The sequence below is a fragment of the Pelmatolapia mariae genome, linkage group LG6, assembly GCF_036321145.2.
Source record: "Pelmatolapia mariae isolate MD_Pm_ZW linkage group LG6, Pm_UMD_F_2, whole genome shotgun sequence".
Classification (NCBI taxonomy): Eukaryota; Metazoa; Chordata; class Actinopteri; order Cichliformes; family Cichlidae; genus Pelmatolapia; species Pelmatolapia mariae.
The window spans coordinates 16,566,786-16,582,596 of NC_086232.1; positions in this window are offsets into that span (position 1 = coordinate 16,566,786).

Genomic DNA, 15,811 nt, shown 5'->3' on the forward strand with positions numbered 1-15,811 from the left:
AGTTTTAAGGGTAAGAACAGCATTGGAGATGCAAGGAAGGAGATTTCTTTCACTTTGGCACGCTGTCAGGGCAAGAAAGGCAAGCAGTGCTTGTCCTGTGAAATGGTAAAATAGACAACATTTAAATTTTACCAAAGGGTAAAAAAACATTCTTCAAGGATATACAGTCGACCCCCGCCTATTCATGGTTCAGTATTCCCAGATTCACCTATTTGTTATTCAAATTATTCTCAAAAATTCGGCTATTTGCTGATTTTTTGGTAAAGCATGTAAAATATTAACTAATTATTTTCGTTTTATTGTTTTGGCTAAATACATTTCTATGCTTAAAAAATTCTTTACTAATTTTCAAATATTAATATTAATCTAAACTCAGACAATATATCAATAGGCAGTTAAAAGCATTTTTAGAGAGGCTCACAAATCACAGCCAGTTATGATCCCTAAACCCTGTGAATATCGGGAGTCGACTCTATATTTTATTTCACTTCCTTGGGAAACTTAAACCAACTAAAACTTCTCAATACCTCTAATTGAATAAGGGACCAAGGCTCCTGCTACAAATACTCTTGTATAAACATTTTCAGCTGTTTTGAATACAAACATCGGGGTTAAAATAAAGTATTTCATTCTTTTTCTCCCTAAAGACCTCTTTTACATCTGTGAGAAACCAAACTGCTTGAAAATTATTACAGGAGTGACTACTACAACATTAATTGGATCTATTCTACTCTCATTGCAATTGATCTTCTGGCAAGTATGGTGTACAGTTTTTGACATATTTGTCCTATCCTATGGTGCAACTACACATTATTAAGCAGTGTGTTATGCACTTTGTTTACTCACTGTTAAGTCAGCTAATGAGGAATAATGAAAAAGATTTGAGAATCTTTGATCTTTGACCCTTAAACATTGACCCTGTTGCTACTTAATTAATGTGGTTTTGTCAATAAACAATTGACAAAACCACCAGACTGGATAACATGTTGCTATTTATCTATCTAAAACATCTAAAGTGTGACTTCTTGTTCTTGTCTTGTTGTATAACTGCCCCCTTGGTTTCATAAATGTTTATCACCTTCACACAAATCATATCCCATCTACTGATCGCTGCATCTGTGTAAATGTGAAGACTTGCCAGCAGTTATAATTTGGATTATCTTTCCCAAACACATTGTGTGGTTGGTCACATATACACTTTATAAACACAACATCACCACAACAGGCTCTGATGAGCAGGATGCATTTCCTCAATGCAACCAACGATAACTGTTTGCATTCTCATCCTCAATGCATTCATTTTTAATATGGGAGCATTGGACTGTAAGTAAATCGAGCCCAAACATTCACAATAGTGTTCTATCCTGCCAAGCCCAAAACTTGGATTTCTGTCATTAGTAGTGTTATGTGTTAATAGTGTTATGAAGTATTTCTCCCAAGACAATCAAACTTCATGGAGCAGCAATTTTTTATTTTTTTTTTGCACACCCTTGAATGGTCAAAAATCTCAGCAATTGAGGAATTGGTCATTTGCATTTGCAGTGCTGAAAAAATGGGTTGAGTGTTAAAATTTTATATTTGATTTGATGAGAGTGTCAGAGTTTGACTGTGTGGAAGGCACATTGAGGACCCAAGTGCAGAACTCCAGCTACAGGCTTGAACTTAATTCAGTTTTATTGCTGAACTATACAAACCTGAAGGGAGAAAACAGACAGACCACAGTACATGACTGGGGACTCAGAACGAATAACAAAACACCTGGAGACTACAAAGGAAACACAGGTGGCAAGACACAGATGAGACTAGGAATAACAAAAGCCAGAACTAATAATAAACTCAGATGCAGTAGAGAAAGCTAAACTATACAGAACTAAGTCTGTAGTCATCTTTTAAATGTAGCAGAAAGTATCACGAGTCCACAAGAAACTCAAAACACTGAGATCCAGGACCATGACAGACAGAAACTTTTGTTGACCACACAGATGTCCTACATATTTGCTTAATATGTGCATTGAAGGACTTGATTAAAAACGACTCCAAGATTTTCCACAGTGTTACTGGAGGCCACAGTATCTGAATTTAGAAGCAGGAAACTAGAGGTCATCCAGGTTTTTATGTCTTTAAGATAGTCCTGCAGTGTAACCATTTGGTGAGTGTTATCTGACTTCATGGATAGATAAAGCTGGGTATCATCTGAATATAAGTAAAAATGTATGGTATGCCTTCTAATGACGCTGCCCAGGAGAAGCATGTTTAATGTAAACAGAATTGGTCCTAGCACAGAACCCTGCGGAACTCCAATATTATCCTTTTGATATGATTCAAGCTACTGCAGCACAATGCCTTTTTACCTGTAGCATGCTCTAATCTATGTAATTAAATATTATCCTCAACAGTATTAAACACTGAACTTGTAGGACAAGCACAGAGATAAGTCTGCTGTCAGGGAAAAGGTCATTTCTAACCTTCACTAAAGCTGTTTGCGTACTGTGATGAGCTCTGAAACCTGACTGAAATTCTTCAAATACACCATTTCTCTGCAGATGATCAGTTAGCTGTTTAACAACTACTCTTTTAAGAACAGCTGGGTCAAGTGATGGCTTTTTAAAAAAAATGGTTTAATTACTGCCAGGTTGAAGGCCTGTGGTAAATAGGCGATTAAGAGAGATAGGTTGACCGTATTTGAGACTGAAACATTAATTGATGATAGGACTTCTTTGAGCAGCCTTGTAGGAATGAGGTCTAGATGACATGCTGATGGTTTGGAGGAAGTAATTATTGAAGTAAGTCAGAAAGATCAATTAGTGAGAAAGTGTCTAAATAAATAAAAGAAGCTTTACATAATGTTATGTCACAAATCGCTCAGCCTACCAAGTACTCTGCCTTTCAAACGATATCCATCTTAAAATATTTTCATCTAAAGACCTATAACGAAGAATCAGTTGTTATTCCCATGATGATTCTTTTCTGCAGCACTTAAAAGAGTACAGTTACAGTTAGGTTTCCTAGGATTCAACCTATTGCACTACTTTCATTTCTGACATTGTGCAGTTTCTCTTTTCAAACCCCACCCGCATGCCTCCTCTTACGCTCTGAGGATCTTTTAAACATAGGCTCTAAACAGACTGTTTTTCCATTATGTTATTTGATTTGTATGTGTGGTTGCCACTTGTCACCCACACACTTCTATAGTTAGACACCTTAGCTTTCACACATATAGTATTAAAACACCAATGCTTACTTCAGTGGATATCTGTCTATAGAGATAATCAGGTATGAGGGCAGTTCTGAGAAAGTCCTACAGTATGAATTGGTGAACTCTTTATACTGAAATTGAACTGCTTGAAATACAGGAGAAATACCAGAGATGATCATTTTGACCTCTTCACATGCATTTTTCATTTCAGTGTGACAATTAAAACCTTTTGCATTAGGTGATCAAACCTTTCAATATGTACAAGCATAGCTGCACCAGCTGGCTCTGTAATAATTCCTGCATTAGTAAATTATATGCTAATTTTGCAGACTGCGATTGCAAACTGAACCGATAGCGCTCTTCGGTATATGGCTATACCATAAATCTGTTCCCGGTTGCCAGGAGATGTATATTGGCCAATGAAGACTTTCATTACCCACCTCTTCCCACTCCCAGATTAACATTCAGATTTTTTCATCAATGTTTTTAATGGCCACTAGTTTCACTGCTGTGCAGCTGGTGCATCGCTATGACAACAGGACACTGCAATGTTATTTATTTGTTATTTATCTGTATCAAAACTATATAAGAAATTAGTTTTTATCTGATCTGATTCTGATACTTGGGAATTACTTGTTGGTTGTTCCAGACATGAAACACAAATTGCCTTTAATTGCAAATTGAATTAAATTCACTTACATATAATTGTGTAAACGTATCTGGATGACTAACACTACCTTCTGAATAACCAAAATTAAGATTGTGTGTGTGTGTATGTGTGTGTGCGCATATCCATCTGACAGATGAATCCCAGAGAATGGAAAGCGTGCATGTGACAAGGACTGAGGTGAAGGGAGGCTCGGAGACTGAGGGAAATAATTTTGGAACATGCACGGGAAACACCTCTTTTTTTAGCACCGAGCAAAGCAGAAGCATGAGCTGAATGATTCTGAGTGAGGGGAGGGAGGCTAAAGGGGGGTCGAGGGGGAAATAAATAAATAAACCTGGTATTATTTTTAGCTCTGCTGCATTCATACATTCATGAATCTATATGAATTGTGCTGTTTCTGCCTTCAGCAAATCCCATCCTTGCTTTTGTTGCTGCTCGGCTTATTTGCAAACGGCAGACAAAACATCATGGTGTGGTAAAACCCTATCAGTTGTGGCAGGTTTTAGGATTCACATGCAGAGCAAAAAAAAAAAGAAGAAGAAGGAGAAGAAAGTGTGTCCGTGCTCGGAAATGTGTGGGTATGTGTGTGTGGTGTGTGCCTGTGTGTGTCTGCACGCTGGCTCGTGTGCCCACATCTACGAGAGTGACAGAGTTGGTGTGCTACTCTGCTGTGAAATATCCTGAAATGGCTTGCCTTCAGGGGTTTGTGAGAGTATGAAGCAAAACGTGACTGTGTAGTCAGTGTTTCACGACTGAATGGAAAGGAGGGGGAGAGAGAGCGAGGAGGGGAGAGCGTGAGCGAGAGACAGCAAAGAGACTGAATGAGCGGGCAGGTAAAGGAAGAGTGAGGAGATGAAAAGGATTGAGATATAATGTAAGAGAGGGAGAAGGAAAAAAACACAAACTTCTCAATGAGGTGAACGAGGTGAATGACAGAGGAAAATTGCATACAAGGGAGTGGAAGCAGTGCGCTGCAGAGGCTAAGTCTGTCACGTGCAGCGCTTTTCATTTTGTCAGCCTCTGTGGCACCATTGTGACTAAAAATAGAGTGCATATAAATAGAAGTGGGTCAGATCTTTGCTATCTAAAGGACAAAGTGGTATATTTATAAATAGCACATTTAACCATATATGCTCTTTCCTCTTTATGTCTTTATCAAAATGTCTTAAACATGTGATAGTTGGATAGATAAGATTTACATGACGGATGTAGAAGATGTGCAACCTAAGGGTGAATGATACTGCACTCACAGGGATTTTAGAGTGGAACCATTATGTCAATTTCCATCTCTACTTTTTATTCTTGGTCTCTACTGGAGTACCTTTGCATGATTCACAAAAATATCCATGTCTGTCTTAAACAAGGTCCCTCATTTCATCCACTGTTTGAAAAAAGCCCTTTCAGCTCCTCTGCCTGGAAAGACAGCTTTTTTTTCTAATTAGCTGCCCCTCACAAATAGAAGGATTGAATAGCAGGTCAGAGAGGCTGCTGAGCTAAGTAACATGACCAAATTAGGCATATCCACCCTCTTTGACATCATATAGATCCAATACCAGAAACAATCTCATAAACAATGTGTTTAAAGGGTAAGTCACACTAGAATAAAAATAAGATTTTATGTTGTAGCTGCAGTCACCAACTGGTCACCCAGAGGTAGTTAATCCCATTCAATCCTGAATCATTTGTGCACAGTCACAGTAATTTTGTTCATGTTGCGATCTGAAACTGTGGTGTTTCCTAGTGTGACTACTGCACAAAGAAGTCTGAGGCCTGAGCTGTTGGCTAACTGGAGTGACTTGCACATATGCTGACCTCTGTTATTTCAAATGCAGATCTTTAATAATTCATTTACAAATTTTTGTATTTCATTCTTTTGTGAAATATTTTACACACTTTCGATACACATTTTAGTCTACTTTGTTGTGTGTGGGCCTTTGTGCTATGCAGCTATAGCTGATTGTACTGCTGCATATCTTGGTTAGGATACAGATTTTAAATATCATATTATCATCATCCAAAGGAAGAAATAAAAAGTAATATAAGCCCCTACCACCAACCATAAACACATTATAGATCCACTTGATATTCCTTTTTTATTTTGACTTTCAAAAGTGTCACTCACTCTTTGTTTTGATGTTTAGTAACACTTTTAAATCTTAAAGAAAGGTAAAAATGAACTGACAACTGAATTAGGTGAAGATATACACAAAAAAAAAACCCATTAGAATTTTTCTCGCTTAACAACAGATAACAAATAAAAAAAAGTGGCGTTTATTGTAAAGAGGCCGAGAACAGTTACACCTGTCAAAAGTGATGGGACACAGTTCGTGAGAATCAATTCAAATAAAATGCTCAGACAGACGTTTAGATACGGTCATTCACTCCCTGGTTCATAAACCCTGTTAGCTAGTAAGTTAAATCTTTCCTATAAATCATTTGCGCAAGGTAGAGTATGCTTACTGCAGTCCCATGTGGCCAAGCACCCCATCACTCACTGCCTCCACTCACTCCTTTGGCTGTGATGCGTCTCAGCTCACAGTACTATTCCCGTCTCAGTAGTCACAGCTGAAAGGTAGCCTCTCTAAATCGCTCTTCGAACTCTCACTCACCAACTAGGCCAGTCCATCAGCTCTGCTGTGTCTCATTAAACATTTGCAGATTGGTTGCAGGCATATACCTTCGGTCCTAGTCAGCTTGCAGGCAATTTGCTTACAGCGCATCCTTACATGCCTCACTGGCTCTCATTGGACATAGACAGCAAGGGAAGCAGCTTTCAGGTCAAATGCACGAGGAGACAAACAGGCTAAAACACAAACCTGTGTAGAGAAGGGAGTGAAAGTGAGAGAATAGTTTGTATAGGGGACAAGGGAAGCTACACATTAGTGAACATCTCTCCACTACTGTCAAGCCCTAAAGGTGTTTCAGTATACAGCGAAAATAAAGGAAGCATTTTTGTATCCAAAGCAGTGGCTTCGCAAAAGATGATGACTACAGTAAATTAAAAATGAATAAATAAGTAAATAAAAAAATATCTTTAATAACTAGATATACACATAGACTTAATTTTATCCCTTTATTTAAACAATAAATATAAAAAATAAATGAGAAAAGTAAAAGTTAAAAAATACTATGGTATGTACAGATGGTTATATATATGTATATATTTGGGATTAAGCGACTAGTCGTCTAGCCAACTAATCGATGTTCTTGTCACTAATCATTATCAGACTTACTAGTCATTTAATTGAATTGTTAAAATTTTAATTGATGCCAGATGCCAGTAAATTATTTTCTCTTAAATGTTAAGCAGCCATCTGCCACCAGGTGGCTTGTTGAAAAACGCCATAACTCTGTTAATCTAGGTCTCATCTTTTCGTTAACGCTGTTGGCATGCGTTGGCGGACACAAGCTTTGATAATGCACGGAACAATGCGCCACACTTTTCAGTTGCAGTTTATTCGTTTTATGGATGCCAATTGGTCATATTTTAGTAATTGACAAAGATATTTTGTAGTAGATTTCATATCATATTTAACATCGGTTTATTTTACATGTTTCTTCTTCGTTGTCTGTCTGGAGTATAACGTGTAATGTTGATAATGTAAGATGAAAGGCGTGGCACAGTTAAGTGGCATAATTCGTTATTGAAGAATGTGATAAACGGTTTAAAGGTTTTTTTTTTTCCATTTTCCATTAAATAGCTCTCAAATGTAACTTAATATCTGAGTGTTTCTTAGTTTTAGACTAGTCGGTTAGGCTAATTCTTTTTCCACGGATAGGTGACCAAGAAAGCAGCAGTTTCCTAGAGTTTCTTAAGTGCTGCACTTCAGCTGTTTTAATCTTGTCTTATTTCCCAAGTGGTCCCTGCTGTATGACTGTCATTCTTCCGATTTCTTTGTATTTTGTAAAGTTTGCGAACAGAGATGGATCTGGTAATTCTCACTAATCTCTGAAGCAGTCTTTGGTTTCATTTCTCACCTGTTATTCTTGATTTAGCTCACAATTATGCAGTCCAATCTGTTGCTGATCTTTATGGGTCTGTCTGTGTGCCTTCTGTTCAATATGTCCTAACTGTGGAGGACGGGAGTTTGTTGATCTAACTAATAGAGTGACCTTCACTGTGCAAACAAATAATTGTTGACCTTTCCACTGAGCTCACTTGTCTTTACAAGTTTTTTTGGGAACCAGCTCCAAGGTAACTGAGAATGGATGCATAAAGTCAGTTCCACACAGAGCAAGTCTAGTTTGTTTTATTAATGATGGATATGTTGTACTTACTTTGACAGCTAGCACTTTTAATCACATCATTTCATGTTGCCATCTAAAATGTTATATTTATGTTTTCTATAATGATTATCATGTATTTTTAGTGAAAAACATTTTTGGTACTAGTAAAACATATTGAACTTCTGGAGTTTGCTTTTAAAATTGTACAGTTTTTTGCCTTATACTGTTTCCCTTCTATGTTTGCACATGTTTCAATAAATCACTATCAGATTATAAAGAAATGAGGGGTGGTTTGAGACAGTTGCACAGTATTTAACCTATTCTTTGATCTCAGCCAAAGACCTCGACAGAGTTCTAATCCATTTGCAAGCCTGGTGCTTAGATTTGTCCACCCTAGCTGGAAAACTCAAAAACCAGTTTTATTTCTTGATATCTATCGTGTACCTGAGCCCTACACAGAGTTTCTGTCTGATTTCTCAGACTTTTTATCGGATTTAGCGCTGAGCTCAGATAAAATCTTTATTGTGGGGGATTTTAACATCCATGTAGATGCTGAAAAATGACAGCTTCACTGCGCCATTTAATCTTTTATTCTTAACGGGCTTCTTCCAAAATGTAAAAGAACCCACCCACCACTTTAATCACACTCTAGAGCTTGTTCTTATGGCATAGAAACTGAACATTTACCAGTGTTTCCAGGATCTTTTTGTCTGATCATTTACTAATTTACATTTACAATAATTGATTACACAGCAGTGGGGAATGGATTTCATCACAGCAGATGTCTTTCTGAAAGAGCTGTAACTAAGTTTAAGGATATAATTCATCCACTATTACCTTTTTCAATGCCCTGTGTCAACACAAAGTGCAAAGCAGCTACCTGAATGCTACTCCCACAGAGGTCAATTATCTTATTAATAATTTTACTTCTTCAGTCTTTCTCTCTAATTGATCTTTCAAAGTTAACTTCAATAATTACTTCCTCCAAACTATTAGCATGTCATCTGGACCCCACTCCTACAAGGCTGCTCAAAGAGCTCCTACCATTATTTAATGTTTCAAACTTCTACTCTCACATACAAGGTCTTGTATGTGACAGTGGACTCAGGAGTCTTAGTTACACTGCAATAGGTGTAGGCTGCTGGGGGATTCCCATGATGCATGATCCCATGATCTTCTTTAGTGACCTTTTTCACTCACTATGTGTTTACACACCATTCGCCATTTAATTATTGGTTATTATTAAACTCTGTCTCTCTTCGACAGCATGTCTTTGTCCTGTCTTCATCTGCTTACCCACAACTGGTGGCAGCAGATGGCTGCATGTCCCTGGTTCTGCTGGATGCTTCTTCCTGTTAAAAGGGAGTTTTTCCTTCCCACTGTTGCCAGAGCACTTGCTCATAGCGGGTTGTGTGATTGTTGAGTTTTTCTTTGTATTATTCTAGGGTCTTTACCTTATTAAAAACCACCTTAAGTGTCTTTAGTCTTAAGCTTCTGACATTACTGCTGATACTGCACCAACAACAGGATCCACTAATCCTGTTGTTCATGAGTGATTTATGATCACTTCATGAGTGATTTATGAGTGATTTATGATCACTCATGAACAATACTCTAAGATACTCGGGTTAGCACCTCATCCACAACCCATGGAGGGCTGTCCACTGTTTTCCAGCAGAGAATGATCACATAAGCTTTTCCAGGGCGGATGAGCACTGTGAGACTTGGATAATTGGAGCATGCCCTCTGATCTTCCTTTTAAAGATGAAAACCATCCGTCCAGTCTGCTATTCTGCTCACACTGTTCTTGACCTCTATGCAACATTAAAGATGTGTTTCATCCAAGACAGCCCCACAATGTTCAGCACTTTTAGTATTTCAGGGCAAACCTCATCCCTTGTGCCATGCTGCTGAGAAGCTTCTTAAGTATCTCAGAGACCCGAAAGGGGAAAGGATATAGATGAAGCTTTCCCCTAAGGCTTCAAACTGTGCCTTCTCCTCAGAGAACAGTGGTGACATTCAGGAGTTCCTAAAAGGACTGTCGCATGGCTTAAATATATTCTCAAGCAGGGTCAGCACTTTCCAGTCCTGCTTAACAGAGCCTGTGCAAAGATATTCTTTCTCTTTATGACCGTGTGTATTTAGCAAGGAGGGCAAAAATGACAAATAGAGCCAAGTGATCATTGTCTTTGAGGTACAGAGGTGTTGAGTTAATCCAAGGCCTCTTTTTCAACGTCTACATTGTTCCGAAAGCATCAGAGAGCTTGAGTTTAGTAAGCATGTTTTTACATTGTTCCTCTGGAGACATTGCCCCAAAACATCTAAATGACCACTTTTTTCTACCATCTGTCAGGAGGACAAAGTAAAATACTACCTGACAGAATTTCCAGAAATGTGGTGGAGAGGTGGAGGATGACATTAGAATTAACAAATACATTTCAGGTGCTACTGACTTCCTTTAAATTTGTGAGATGGGACACTCTTGGTAGAGAATAGTGATGTCTGAGAGTATGTCCCTGTTAAATCAGTGACAAAAAATACTTGGCAGTAAGATGACTGTGAAGTAGAGCCATATAGTTTTACTGGCCAGGCACATAAAAACCGTACTTTGAATTGTGCTATCAAGTTAATTGACCTCTACCTGTGTGTCACCTTTAGATGCAGTGGAACTTTTTTATAGTGGATAAGTGGGAAATGGAGCTTTCTAATGTGTTTAACTTTATAAAGGGGTCTTCTTCTTCTTCTTCTTCTTATTATTATTATTATTATTATTATCATCATTATCATTATTATTATTATTGTTCAAAGTTGTGCTTTCCTTTACATTCTTCTTAATAAAGTTGAACTCAGTCACTCAATTAACCAACCAACATAATGGCAACTCACCCAGCCAGTGACAGATGTGTTCCCAAGCACAATGCTTTAACCACTCTAATACACCAAAAATACAGTAAAACAAGAAACAATGTGTCCAAACACATATAAGTTCCCTATGCCTACTAGGAAAAAGCAGCCCCTACCAAAGGTCGTCTGGACTGTATCATATGCCAGACAAAGAAACGGTCAAAGCTAAAAGCATTATAGTTCTCTACATGGACAGTGTTTATGCTAACAGTTGTTTTTTTTTAGTTTTTTCTTTTAGGTGATAGAACAATATGAGTCTTACTCACTCATGATTTCATGGTAAGGGCAACTACAAATACTGTGTACTTTCTTTGTACTGCATCAGCTATTTCACAAGTCTTCCAGCTGTAACAGCTATGTAGATGATCTGTATGTTTCGATATAACCCATGGATGTGTATGTGCCTGCAGGGGATATGCCACAGATAAACTTAGAATCACTACTGAAATGTAGATACTTAACTCTCCATGGTAAGGCAATGCTACAGCAAATGCGTGTTAAGAGATAGCAAAATATTTGTTACAGGGTGAAAAAATAACTTTAAGTTCAGAGGGTTCAAAGTTGTCATATCAAGTCTCTGTAGTTTAATGATATTGCCTTTTTTTATATCACCTAATTATGGGCACTAGATTGCTTTATTTCTTAAGAGTAGACACATGTATTTTTGCGGCACTTGCTGATGACTGATGCAGTCTCATAACTGCAACAGAGGACATAACAATAAAATGTACCATCTTAAAACATGCTTGTACAAACATGGCATATATTATTATTTTTATGGAGACCATGTTATTTATTTTTGTTGAAGAGCTGTGAGAAGGTTTATAATGTGTTACTAGAGGAGTGTGGGTAATGACTTTCAGAGCCCTCTTGGTTACCACTCAGCAGATTACTCACAGGAATGCAGACTTAGATCCAGATTTAACAATAACAGATGACAGCTGTTACATTTTATGTGTAAAATATCTCAGCAGTGCAACAAAGTGGTGAAATTCTCTATTTATGGAAATGTCAGAGCAGTAGCCCTAACTCTTGAGCCCATTTTTGGGAGCTGTATGTCAGTTAAATGATGTGCTGCTAAAAGTCCTGGTCTACCTGCTTCCACTTCTGCTTTTGTAATCACCTTTAACATAGAGCTTAGTTTTATTTTACAAGGAGAAAAATCATAATCAATCAATAAAAAATTCAAATTTAACTATGCCTTAATCATTCTTTTGAATTTATTGAAAGGGGAGTTTATTCATTTATTTCATCCATTATCTTCTTCATATAAACATATATAAATATATAAACATGAACTTCTTTTTATTATTTTTATTATTTTTTCCTCTTTCCTTCAGTGAAAATGCAAAATAACTTCAAAAACTGACTTCAAGTTTCTCTGTCCTTCTGCTTCATATCAAATGCACAAATGCATTTTCCTTAGTAATCTGGTACCATTTAAGGGGGAATAAACAGGCTTGCTAACAGTATAAAAATTAATGTCAATAAGCATTATTATGATAAAGAAATAATCAACCAAACACATATATCCTTCCTTAAGTTAGTTGTAAGTTATACGTTACACCACTGGTTCTCATAAGCTGGAGAGGCAATGGCGTTTCACAAATTTAGAAGATCATCATTTAGCCTGGAGAAATAGTTTGCTGCTTTATAAGAAAGCCCTCCGCAAAGCCAGAACATCTTACTATTCGTCACTTATTGAAGAAAATAAGAACAACCCCAGGTTTCTCTTCAGCACTGTAGCCAGGCTGACAAAAAGTCAGAGCTCTATTGAGCCAACAATCCCTTTAACGTTAACTAGTAATGACTTCATGAACTTCTTCACAAATAAAATTTTAATCATTAAAGAAAAAATTACCAATAATCATCCCACAGATGTAATATTATCTACAGCTACTTTCAGTACCATTGATATTCATTTAGACTCTTTTTCTCCAATTGATCTTTCTGAGTTAAGTTCAATAATTATTTCCTCCAAACCATCAACGTGTCTTTTAGACCCCATTCCTACAAAACTGCTCAAAGAAGTCCTGCCATTAATTAGTACTTCAATCTTAAATATGATCAACCTATCTCTCATAATCGGCTATGTACCACAGGCCTTCAAGCTGGCTGTAGTTAAACCTTTACTTAAAAAGCCATCTCTAGACCCAGCTGTCTTAGCTAATTATAGGCCAATCTCCAACCTTCCTTTCATATCAAAAATCCTTGAAAGAGTAGTTGTCAAACAGCTAGCAGATCATCTGCAGAGGAATGGCTTATTTGAAGAGTTTCAGTCAGGTTTCAGAGCTCATCACAGCACAGAAACAGCTTTAGTGAAGGTTACAAATGATCTTCTTATGGCCTCTGACAGTGGACTCATCTCTGTGCTTGTCCTGCTAGACCTCAGTGCAGCATTCGATACTGTCGGCCATAATATCCTATTAGAGTGATTAGAACATGCTGTAGGTATTACAGGTACTGCGCTGCAGTGGTTTGTATCATATCTATCTAATAGACTCCAATTTGTGCATGTAATTCGAGAGTCCTCTTCACACACTAAGGTCAATTATGGAGTTCCACAGGGTTCAGTGCTAGGACCAATTCTGTTGACATTATACATGCTCCCCCTAGGCAGCATCATTAGAAGACATAGCATACATTTTCACTGCTATGCTGATGACACCCAGCTCTATCTTTCCATGAAGCCAGATAAAACCCACCAATTAGTTAAACTGCAGGAATGTCTTAGAGACATAAAGACCTGGATGGCCGCTAACTTTCTGCTTCTTAATTCAGATAAAACTGAGGTTATTGTACTTGGCCCTGAAAATCTTAGAAATATGGCATCTAACCAGATTTTTACTCTGGATGGCATTACCTTGGCCTCCAGTAATGCTGTGAGGAACCTTGGAGTCATTTTTGACCAAGACATGTCCTTTAACGCACATATTAAACAAATATGTAAGACTGCTTTCTTTCATTTGCGCAACATCTCTAAAATTAGAAATATCCTGTCTCAGAGTGATTCTGAAAAACTAGTTCATGCATTTATTACTTCCAGGCTGGGCTACTGTAATTCATTATTATCAGGATGTCCTAAAACTCCCTGAAAAGCCTTCAGCTAATCCAAAATGCTGCAGCAAGAGTACTGACAGCGAGTAGAAAGAGAGAGCATATTTCTCCTGTTTTGGCTTCCCTTCATTGGCTTCCTGTTAAATCCAGAATTGAATTCAAAATCCTGCTCCTCACATACAAGGTCTTAAATAATCAGGCCCCATCTTATCTTAATGACCTTGTAGTACCATATCACCCTATTAGAGCACTTCACTCTGCAGGCTTACTTGTTTCTAGAGTATTTAAAAGTAGAATGGGAGGGAGAGCCTTCAGTTTTCAGGCCCCTCTTCTGTGGAACCAGCTTCCAGTTTGGATTCGGGAGACAGACACTATCTCTACTTTCAAGATTAGGCTTAAAACTTTCCTTTTTGCTAAAGCATATAGTTAGGGCTGGACTAGGTGACCCTGAATCCTCCCTTAGTTATGCTGCAATAGACGTAGGCTGCCGGGGGATTCCCATGATGCACTGAGTTTTTCCTTTCCAGTCACCTTTCTCACTCACTATGTGTTAATAGACCTCTCTGCATTGAATCATACCTGTTATTAATCTCTGTCTCTCTTCCACAGCATGTCTTTATCCTGTTTTCCTTCTCTCACCCCAACCGGTCGCAGCAGATGGCCGCCCCTCCCTGAGCCTGGTTCTGCTGGAGGTTTCTTCCTGTTAAAAGGGAGTTTTTCCTTCCCACTGTCGCCAAAGTGCTTGCTCATAAGGGGTCATATGATTGTTGGGTTTTTCTCTGTATCTATTATTGTACGATCTACTGTACAATATAAAGCGCCTTGAGGCGACTGTTGTTGTGATGTGGCGCTATATAAATAAAACTGAATTGAATTGAACCTCTGGTTCTGAAAATAAAATAAGACAACTGTTGTGATTTGATCATCACAAACCTGAAAGCAGAGGACTAAATCTACTAAACTATCAATATTACTCCTCAGTGCACTCTTAGTTCTGCTGTTTATTTCAGCCACACATTTAGAGGTCTAAAACTCTAAACGTAAGCATTAAAGGTTAAAGGTGTGCACGGCTCTGCCTGTGGTCCATAGCCTAATAAAAAAAATGTTTGAATGACTTGAGAGTACACTGAGACCAAACATATTAAAATTGTACATTTTCTGCATTGCCATCTAAATCTGAATACATTTAGAAGCATGTAACAAACAGTTTGTGCTGCTGTAACTTTATTAACTGGACCTTATTCGGCTCTACAAGTTGCATAGGGTTAGGGTTATAAAACTCTTTGCATCAGCAGAATATATATTGTACTTAAAGAACACTGTAACAAAAATAATCTGTTAAAGCTTGGAGCTTTCAGATGACTTTAAATCAAAACTCTGAACATAAGCTGGTCCAGACCACGTCATGTGTTCACCATAGGTTACCATGGTAAGCTAACAGGTAAAAACTGAGCCACCACCATGATTTTGTATTGCTTTTGTATAGGTATAGGTTTAGACTGCCGTGTCTTACGCATCATTTTATGCAGTGTAAACAACCAGAGTGTGTCGGTGTGTAAGTAACACTGAACTAGGAACTAAAATACTATAGCCAAAGTAGATGCAAGCAAGTTAAAGATTGGTAGAATGAATACCTAAAATTACAGTGAGGGGCTGTTTTTAAACATATTCCTAAGTGTTAAAGAAATGTGTGGCATTAAGCTGTGGTTTGGCTCAGCTGCAGGAGGAGAGGTGGGGTCGAGTGGTTCAGGGAGCAC